The sequence below is a fragment of the Zea mays genome, chromosome 6 (assembly GCF_902167145.1).
Source record: "Zea mays cultivar B73 chromosome 6, Zm-B73-REFERENCE-NAM-5.0, whole genome shotgun sequence".
In the NCBI taxonomy this organism is placed as follows: domain Eukaryota; kingdom Viridiplantae; phylum Streptophyta; class Magnoliopsida; order Poales; family Poaceae; genus Zea; species Zea mays.
In genome coordinates this window covers 22911049-22921048 of record NC_050101.1, presented here as the reverse complement: position 1 = coordinate 22921048, position 10000 = coordinate 22911049, and positions in this window count along the sequence as shown.

The following is a 10000-nucleotide window of genomic DNA, read 5'->3' as shown; positions in this document are numbered from 1 at the left end:
CGTCTTGAAACATGGACCAAGGAGTCTGACATGCGTGCGAGTCGACGGGTTCAGAAACCTGAGATGCGCAAGGAAGCTGACGAGCGGGAGGCCCTCACGAGCCGCACTGTAACACCCGGTTTTAAAGAACAAAGCCGGGTGCATCTCATACATGCGCCAAGAAGACAACATATATAATAACAGAGTGTATAGAGATAAATGTCATTAACATCAGAGTATTTATTACATAGCTGAAGACTTATTACAAAGTAAAGTAATAAAGATAAAACCAACTAAGGATCGTCGGTGCCAATGTCGACTGGGAAACGCCACCTAGATCAGATCGAACTCCTCAGTGTTAGGCGGCTCCTCCTGAACCACCTGATCAACTCCTGTGGGGGGGGGTGTGAGACAGCAAGGGTGAGCTCACACATGATCATAGCTCAACAAGTTGTGGGGAACCAGTGGACATAAACTCACAAAGGGGTGAGTTCATGTGATGTGTAAGGCTTAATCAAAGACAGGGGTTAAAGCTGAGCATTGCTTTTAAGTAGTTGGTCAAAATTTTATTAGCAGTTACTAAGTGAAAGTAGATACCAAACCATAAGTAAAGTAATAGAACAAAATTAATAATAAACCCATGCAATGCAAATGACAAAATTGAATTTAAGTTCCATAATTTAAACATCAGAGAGTCCTGAGCTGCTCATGACCGCGAGCTCGGCTAGTATACCAGATTTACACTCTGCAGAGGTTGTACCCTTTACCCACAAGTCATGTTACCCATCTGCCAAGGGGTCATGAATCCCATATACCTCTACCTAGGAAGCACGGCAGGGCAACACTACGAGGCCTTTACAAAGTTCCACTAGCTTCCGAAAACCCGCTACAGTTTATAGGAAGATCCAGTAAAGGGTTCCTGGCTGACCGCCATCGCAGCAAAATCAACCAGGGACCTCCCCGCACTGACCTCTCCCCTACTGCCCTTGCCCCTTTCGGGTAAGGTAGTCTTCCACTAGCTTTCCTAATTAGTCAGCCAAGGGCGTCCCATTCCACCCTTGTGGTGGCACGTGGTTCTCAAGTTAAGCTCTATGTTCCAATTAACATTAATGATAACAATATGAACATAATCAGAATAACAACAAGAATTGGAACATAGAGGTAATAAATGATTATCCCAAAACCATGTAAAGCAATAGCAAACTACCCAAGTGATTCAGGGGTAAACAAGGTAATGAGATAAACAAATCTAGGGTGACCTATTGGGTCCCATCAAAATTAACCTATGCATGAGTATGTGATATTAAAGAACATTATTGGGTAAAAAGTGGTCAAGGGCACAACTTGCCTTCAATGAGCTCCTGCTCAGCTACCTCAACCTGCTGCTCACCAGGATCCTCAGCAACGGGCTCTTCTACTCGCCACAATACAAACAAGCACAGTGCATATAGAGAAATTAACATTACACCAAGCATGTAAACAAATTACACAGAGGTATTCTACATATTAAAATAAAAACTTAGGAACTGGAATCATAATTTTCTGAGTTATAGATTTTAAGTTATGCATTTTCAAAGGTTTTATGTGCTTTAAATAGGATTAAGTGAGAAATAAATTTCCTTACTGTTTTCATGATAAAACAGAGACACTAAGTGCAAGAGAATAAAATTACAAAATTTTAGGAACTGGAGTGGCTCAATTTGGAGTTAGTATGAACTTTCTATGAATTATTGAAGTTCTAGCAATTATTTTCCTATTAAAAATCCATTTTCCAAATCCTTTATTCGATTTAATTAGGCTCTGGACTGGGCGTCAATTCCTGGAAAACCCAGGGGGCTCGAGGCAAGTTACCCGAGACACAGCGCACAGTGACTACTGGACGGCGGGTTTATTTCTGTGAAACCGAGGGGCTCTTTACTAAATTTACACGGCGAAGGGGTAACTTCTAATCTGGACCGTTCGATCAAACGTGGATGGCTCGGATTAGATCCACGCCTCACCCGAACCGGTACGCATCTACAGCCGTTGGATCCGAGATCTGCGGTCTGAGTTTAATGAAGCTCGGGCCACCCAGAACCGACCGATCCGATCTAACGGTCCCGATCGATCACGCGAAAGGGTACGCCCTGATCTAATCTTAGCCGTTCATCGCCGAATCGACGGGCGCGAATCTCTCTCCTCCCCCCCGACCTACCAAGACGGCGGCGCCGCCGCGATTCCCACCCGGTTGAACTCCGGCGAGGTGGAATCGGTGTTCCCCAGGTGCTAAGCCTCAAATTGAATCGAGATTTACCATGCGGGAGGCGGGACGAACACGAGGGATGGCTTTCTTACCGAGGATGCGCAGTGCAGGGGCCCGGCCACGGTGTCGCGCGGGCAGGCAGAGAAGCACGTCGACGGCGAGAAATTAACAGCCCTCCGCAGGCGCTCCTTGCCAACGGATGGTTCCTACACGTGTGGCGGGGGCGTGTGGAGTTGCAGACCAATTCGCCGCGACCGATAATCCGACCAAGGTCCGATTCAACGGTGGCGGCGCGGCTCCAAGCTTGCGGCAGGACTCCCCTCTCCCAGAACTGAGTTTTCAGTGGCGCCAGAGGGATTAGGAGTTGGGTTTGGCTCACAGCGCGAGTTGCCCAGGCCTAAATACCCAAGGCGAAGCCGCAACGGCATCACCGGGATTATGGGCACGGCGAGATCAGCCATGCGGGTCTTGCGCGAGGTGGTTGAAGACGACCCCTGACATCCCGGGCCCACGCGCCAACGAGACAAGCGAGGAAGCCGAGTGCGCCAGTGAACGCGCGATGGAGAGGCTGGCAGCCGGGTCCCGCGAGACAGAGGCGCGCGCAGGCGTTGGGCCACGCAGGGGGAAACTCAAGTTGGGCCGAAATGGAGTCTGCCGGCCCAGGTAAGGATTTATCCTTTTCCCTTTTTATTTTCTGTTTTCTTTTCTTTTACTTTTGAATCTAAGTTTTGAATTTCAAATTTGTGATGAACTTGTACTCAAATTTTTCTGAATATATGATTTGGATATAGCATTGTGGAACAAATTTATCCATTTATAAGTTTTATTTCTTTGTATTACATAGCATTTTTCTTTCTCTCTTTCCAAATTTTAGCATTTCTTTTAGGATTTAATTTCTCATTTGGATATTTAATATTTTTCTTGTCACAAAATGCACACAAAAATAAAATATCCAGCATGATGCAACAATTTAGTAGCATATCTTTTTATTAATTGTTCTTGGACATGGTGTTCTCATATGATGATGCATCAAACTCACATAAAGAGAAAATGTTTCTCTATTGATATTATTTCTAGCAATTTACAAAGTGGGTGTTACAAATCCTACCCCCCTTAAAAATAATCTCGTCCTCGAGATTTAAGAAGAACTAGAGAAAAGGTGGGGAAAATCTATGCGAAGCTCTTCTTCTCTTTCCCAAGTTGCTTCATCTTCACTGTGGTGACTCCACTGAACTTTGCACATCTTTATCACCTTATTCCTTGTAACTCGAGTCAAAGTATCCAAAATCTTGATTGGGTATTCCGTGTAAGTCAAATCACCCTGAACACTGAGCTCTTCCATTGGTAACTGTTCTTCAGGGACACGAAGACACTTCTTAAGTTGAGACACGTGGAACACGTTATGCACATCCGATAAAGTAGCAGGTAACTCGAGTTGGTATGCCATCTCCCCAACTCTTCTAAAGATCAAGAATGGTCCAATATAGCGAGGGGATAAATTGCCCTTAACTTTGAATCTCCTCATTCCACGAAGTGGTGACACTTTGAGGTACACATAATCTCCTTCTTCAAATTCCAGTGGTCTCCTTCTATTATCAGCATAGCTCTTTTGCCTGGTTTGAGCCACTCTCAAATTCTCTCGAATTATACGAACTTGTTCTTCTGCTTCTTGAATCAGTTCAGGCCCAAAGAACTGTCTCTCTCCAGTCTGATCCCAATACAAAGGAGTCCTGCACTTCCTCCCATATAAAGCTTCAAAAGGTGACATCTTCAGACTGGCCTGATAACTATTATTATACGAGAACTCAGCATAAGGTAGACTCTTATCCCAACTTCCTCCATGCTGAAGGGCACATGCTCTCAACATATCTTCCAATACTTGATTAGTCCGTTCAGTCTGTCCATCAGTCTGAGGGTGATAAGCCGTACTAAAATTCAACTTCGTACTCATGTTCTCATGAAAGCTTCTCCAAAATCTTGAGGTAAACTGTGAACCTCGATCAGACACGATCTTCTTTGGTACTCCATGTAAACACACAATCCGAGCCATATATAATTCTGCTAACTGAGAACCTTTATACGTAGTCTTGACAGGAATAAAGTGAGCCACTTTAGTCAATCTATCCACGATCACCCATATAGCATCATATCCTTTCTGGGTGCGAGGCAATCCAGTAATGAAATCCATACCAATCTCCTCCCACTTCCACTCGGGTATCTTCAGTGGATGCAGTAGTCCAGCTGGCCTCTGGTGTTCAGCCTTAACTCTTTGACATACATCGCACATAGCCACATGTGCAGCTACATCTCTTTTCAATCCATACCACCAATACTTCCGCTTCAAATCCTGATACATCTTGGTACTACCAGGATGAATAGAATAATCCGAGTCGTGGGCCTCCTTTAAAATAGTCTCTCGAAGGCTTTTAATATCAGGAACACACATCCTGTCCTTGAACCATATAGTGCCTTGCTCATCTTCCGTAAATTTCGGAACTCGACCTTCAGTAATCAGATCCTTAATCTCTTTTATCTTAGCATCACCAATTTGTCCCTTGCGGATCTCTTGCTCTAAAGTAGGTTCCACATCAATAGTAACTCCCTCGGTATGAGCAACTATCCCCAGGTTAAGTCTCCTGAAGTCCTCAACAATCTCATCGGGTAGCTGGGCAACAACAGCTGAATGAACATGCTCCTTGCGACTCAAGGCATCTGCAACCAAGTTTGCCTTGCCCGGGTGATAGTGAATCTCCAAATCATAATCCTTAATAAGCTCCAACCAACGGCGTTGCCTAAGGTTGAGATCCTTCTGAGTGAATATATACTTCAAACTCTTATGATCCGTATACACTTGACACTTGGTCCCCATGATATAATGTCTCCAAATCTTAAGTGCATGCACAACGGCTGCCAATTCCAAGTCATGAGTAGGGTAGTTCAATTCATGTCTCCGCAACTGACGAGAAGCATAAGCAATCACATGTCCTTCTTGCATGAGCACACATCCTAAGCCTTGGCCACATGCATCGCAATAGATGTCAAATCCTTTTTGTAAGTCTGGCATAACCAAAACTGGTGGCGACATCAACCTCTCCTTCAACAGATCAAAGCTGTCTTGACACTTCTCGTCCCACTTAAATTCTTTTCCTTTCTCCAAAAGCGAAGTCATCGGCTTAGCAATCTTAGAAAATCCTTCGATAAACCTCCGATAATATCCAGCAAGTCCTAAGAAACTTCGAATCTCAGTAACTGTAGTGGGTACTCTCCACTCCATTATCTCCTTAACTTTAGCAGGATCCACTGCTATTCCTCCATTAGAAATAATATGACCAAGAAATGGCACTTCGCCAATCCAAAACTCGCACTTGCTGAACTTGGCATATAGCTGGTTATCTCGTAGCTTCTGCAGCACTAATCTCAGATGTTCCTCATGATCGCTATCACTCTGAGAATAAATAAGAATATCGTCGATGAATACCACGACGAATCTGTCCAAATACTCCATAAACACCTTGTTCATTAAGTTCATGAAATAAGCTGGTGCATTGGTTAATCCAAACGACATAACAGTAAACTCATATAATCCATATCTAGTCGAGAAAGCCGTCTTGGGAATATCCGATGGTCTAATCCTCATCTGGTGGTAACCCGATCGGAGATCAATCTTCGAGAATACTCTAGCACCTCGCATTTGATCAAATAAATCCTCAATACGGGGCAACGGGTACTTGTTCTTCACCGTAACATCATTAAGAGATCTATAATCCACACACATCCGTTGCGATCCATCCTTCTTCTGTACAAACAAGACCGGTGCTCCCCAAGGTGAGGAACTCGGACGAATGTACCCGGCCTCTTGTAACTCAGTTAACTGCTTCTTAAGTTCCTTCAACTCCTCTACGGACATCCTATATGGCCGTTTAGAAATAGGGGCGGTTCCAGGTAAGAGGTCAATAACAAACTCAACTTCTCTCTCAGGTGGCATTCCTGGTAACTCCTCTGGAAAGACATCCGGAAAATCTCTAACCACCCGGATATTGTCACCAACAAACTCCTCAGGCATGAAGAACATTGCACGCATAGATGAGGAGGTTACTGTAATGTTAACTTGAAACCTTTCTCCTTTAGTAGTAGTGAGTTCTACGGTACCTCTACCACAGGCTATAACGGCCTTTGCCTTTCTTAGCCATGACATCCCAAGAATCAAATCTATACTGCTTGACTCCAATATTATAGCAGTAGCTCCAAAATTTCTACCCATAATAGTTAATGTCAATCTACGTGTCATTTGATTTGCCTCAACAGGCCCTTTAGGTGTAATTACTATCAGGGGTTTTCTCATATTTAGCAGTGGTATTTCATTTGTGTTGGCATATCTAGCAGACATGAATGAATGTGTAGCACCAGAATCAAATAATATGGTTGCAGGAATTGTATTAACATAAAACATACCAATTACGAGGTCCCCTCCATCCGGAGTAGCATCAACGCTGACTTGATTAACCTTGGCAATAGAATATCCCTTGCCAGTTCCTGGAGTTTGCTGCCTGTTCTGAACTGGAGTAGTAGCAATCCTCTGTGGGCAGACATTTGCATAATGACCAATCTTCCCACACTTGTAACATTGAGTGCCCGGACTCTGTCCTGAAAACTTTGTCGGGGTGCCAGTAGGGGTAGCCTGTCGAGGAGGTGGAGTCCTCAGTGGTGATTGCGGAACTGGGCGTGGTCCTCCGGGTCGAGTCGGTGTACCCTGTGGTGAACTGTAGCGAGGACGAACACTGCTGCTTCCTTGTCCCTGAGATATGGCCTTTCTCTTCAAATCTCCCAGTTGAACACGCTTGTGTTCAATAGCCAGTGCCTTATCAAGCAGCCTCTGAAATGATGGAAAAGTGTGGGCCACTAGAGCATACTGCAACGGTCCATTAAGTCCTTCAATGAAATGCTCTTGCTTCCTCTCGTCTTCAGCAACTTCTTCAGGGGCATATCTGGATAATTGAATAAACTTGTCTCTGTACTCGCTGACGGACATACTCCCTTGCTTCAGCGACAGAAATTCCTTCTTCTTAATCTTTATCATACCAGCGGGAATATGGTAGTTCCTGAACTGCGTACTGAACTCCGCCCAAGTAATAGTATCCGCAGCATCATGGGCAGCAGTATAAGAATCCCACCAGTCAGCAGCAGGGCCAATCAGACGTCCAGAAGCATATAAAACCTTCTCCCTGTCAGTGCATTGTGCAATAATCAGCATCTTCTCAATTGCTTTCAGCCAATCATCCGCATCAAGTGGATCTGGTGAGCTTGCAAATGTGGGTGGCTTATGGCTCATGAACTCCCTATGCTTGTCTCGGGGTGGAACTGGTGGTGGTGGAGGTGGAGGCAGTGGTACTTGTTGCTGTTGTTGTTGCAGCTGCTGTTGTTGCGCCCTCCTTTCCTGGCGCATTTCATCTCGCTCCTGGCGTAACTCCTGTCGTATATCTTCTCTTTCCTGCCGCATCTCCTGGCGTTCTTGCTGCATCTGAGCACGCATATCAGCCATTGTGTCTGCCATCTGCTGCATCACCGCCATCTGAGCAGCAACCAATGGGTCAACTCCGCCTGGTGGAGGATTGGGAGGATTCATCCCTGCAGGTTGTGGCTGAGGTTGTCTTCGAGTGTGTTGGTTAGGAGGCAAGTCAATTCCACCACCCTGCCTGGTATTGACCATCTGAGTTAGATACATATGGTAAGAAGATAATAGACAAGGCAGGTATTTACAAATCAGGTTACTTGGAGAATTTTATTAGCTAAGCAGATTAATATTTTACCTACCAAAGCTAATTCAACACTATATGGTGGTACATACTAAGATGTCCATAGTTCAATCAATCAAAGAAGCAAATCAGGCATTTAGCATCAGCACAATCAAACAACATTTTTAAATAGAGAAAATAGTTTTAATTTTGTCTTAGGTTCCCTATCTCTTAGGAAGATCATAGTCATGGGATTCCAAGGTGTGAAATCCTTCTTGTCTCGGAGTAGAAAAGGTAAGATTGATCAGAGTAGAACAGTAGAAGGTGAGACAGGATCAAGATAAGTGTAGAAAGAATCAGAGTAAGGTGAGTGTAGAATGAATCAGAATGTGATAAGTAGGTAAGGGTTTTGTCCATTTCTATCTAAGTTTCGTCCTACAGTCAACATTTCCTCTGATACCACTTCTGTAACACCCGGTTTTAAAGAACAAAGCCGGGTGCATCTCATACATGCGCCAAGAAGACAACATATATAATAACAGAGTGTATAGAGATAAATGTCATTAACATCAGAGTATTTATTACATAGCGGAAGACTTATTACAAAGTAAAGTAATAAAGATAAAACCAACTAAGGATCGTCGGCGCCAATGTCGACTGGGAAACGCCACCTAGATCAGATCGAACTCCTCAGTGTTAGGCGGCTCCTCCTGAACCACCTGATCAACTCCTGTGGGGGGGGTGTGAGACAGCAAGGGTGAGCTCACACATGATCATAGCTCAACAAGTTGTGGGGAACCAGTGGACATAAACTCACAAAGGGGTGAGTTCATGTGATGTGTAAGGCTTAATCAAAGACAGGGGTTAAAGCTGAGCATTGCTTTTAAGTAGTTGGTCAAAATTTTATTAGCAGTTACTAAGTGAAAGTAGATACCAAACCATAAGTAAAGTAATAGAACAAAATTAATAATAAACCCATGCAATGCAAATGACAAAATTGAATTTAAGTTCCATAATTTAAACATCAGAGAGTCCTGAGCTGCTCATGACCGCGAGCTCGGCTAGTATACCAGATTTACACTCTGCAGAGGTTGTACCCTTTACCCACAAGTCATGTTACCCATCTGCCAAGGGGTCATGAATCCCATATACCTCTACCTAGGAAGCACGGCAGGGCAACACTACGAGGCCTTTACAAAGTTCCACTAGCTTCCGAAAACCCGCTACAGTTTATAGGAAGATCCAGTAAAGGGTTCCTGGCTGACCGCCATCGCAGCAAAATCAACCAGGGACCTCCCCGCACTGACCTCTCCCCTACTGCCCTTGCCCCTTTCGGGTAAGGTAGTCTTCCACTAGCTTTCCTAATTAGTCAGCCAAGGGCGTCCCATTCCACCCTTGTGGTGGCACGTGGTTCTCAAGTTAAGCTCTATGTTCCAATTAACATTAATGATAACAATATGAACATAATCAGAATAACAACAAGAATTGGAACATAGAGGTAATAAATGATTATCCCAAAACCATGTAAAGCAATAGCAAACTACCCAAGTGATTCAGGGGTAAACAAGGTAATGAGATAAACAAATCTAGGGTGACCTATTGGGTCCCATCAAAATTAACCTATGCATGAGTATGTGATATTAAAGAACATTATTGGGTAAAAAGTGGTCAAGGGCACAACTTGCCTTCAATGAGCTCCTGCTCAGCTACCTCAACCTGCTGCTCACCAGGATCCTCAGCAACGGGCTCTTCTACTCGCCACAATACAAACAAGCACAGTGCATATAGAGAAATTAACATTACACCAAGCATGTAAACAAATTACACAGAGGTATTCTACATATTAAAATAAAAACTTAGGAACTGGAATCATAATTTTCTGAGTTATAGATTTTAAGTTATGCATTTTCAAAGGTTTTATGTGCTTTAAATAGGATTAAGTGAGAAATAAATTTCCTTACTGTTTTCATGATAAAACAGAGACACTAAGTGCAAGAGAATAAAATTACAAAATTTTAGGAACTGGAGTGGCTCAATTTGGAGTTAG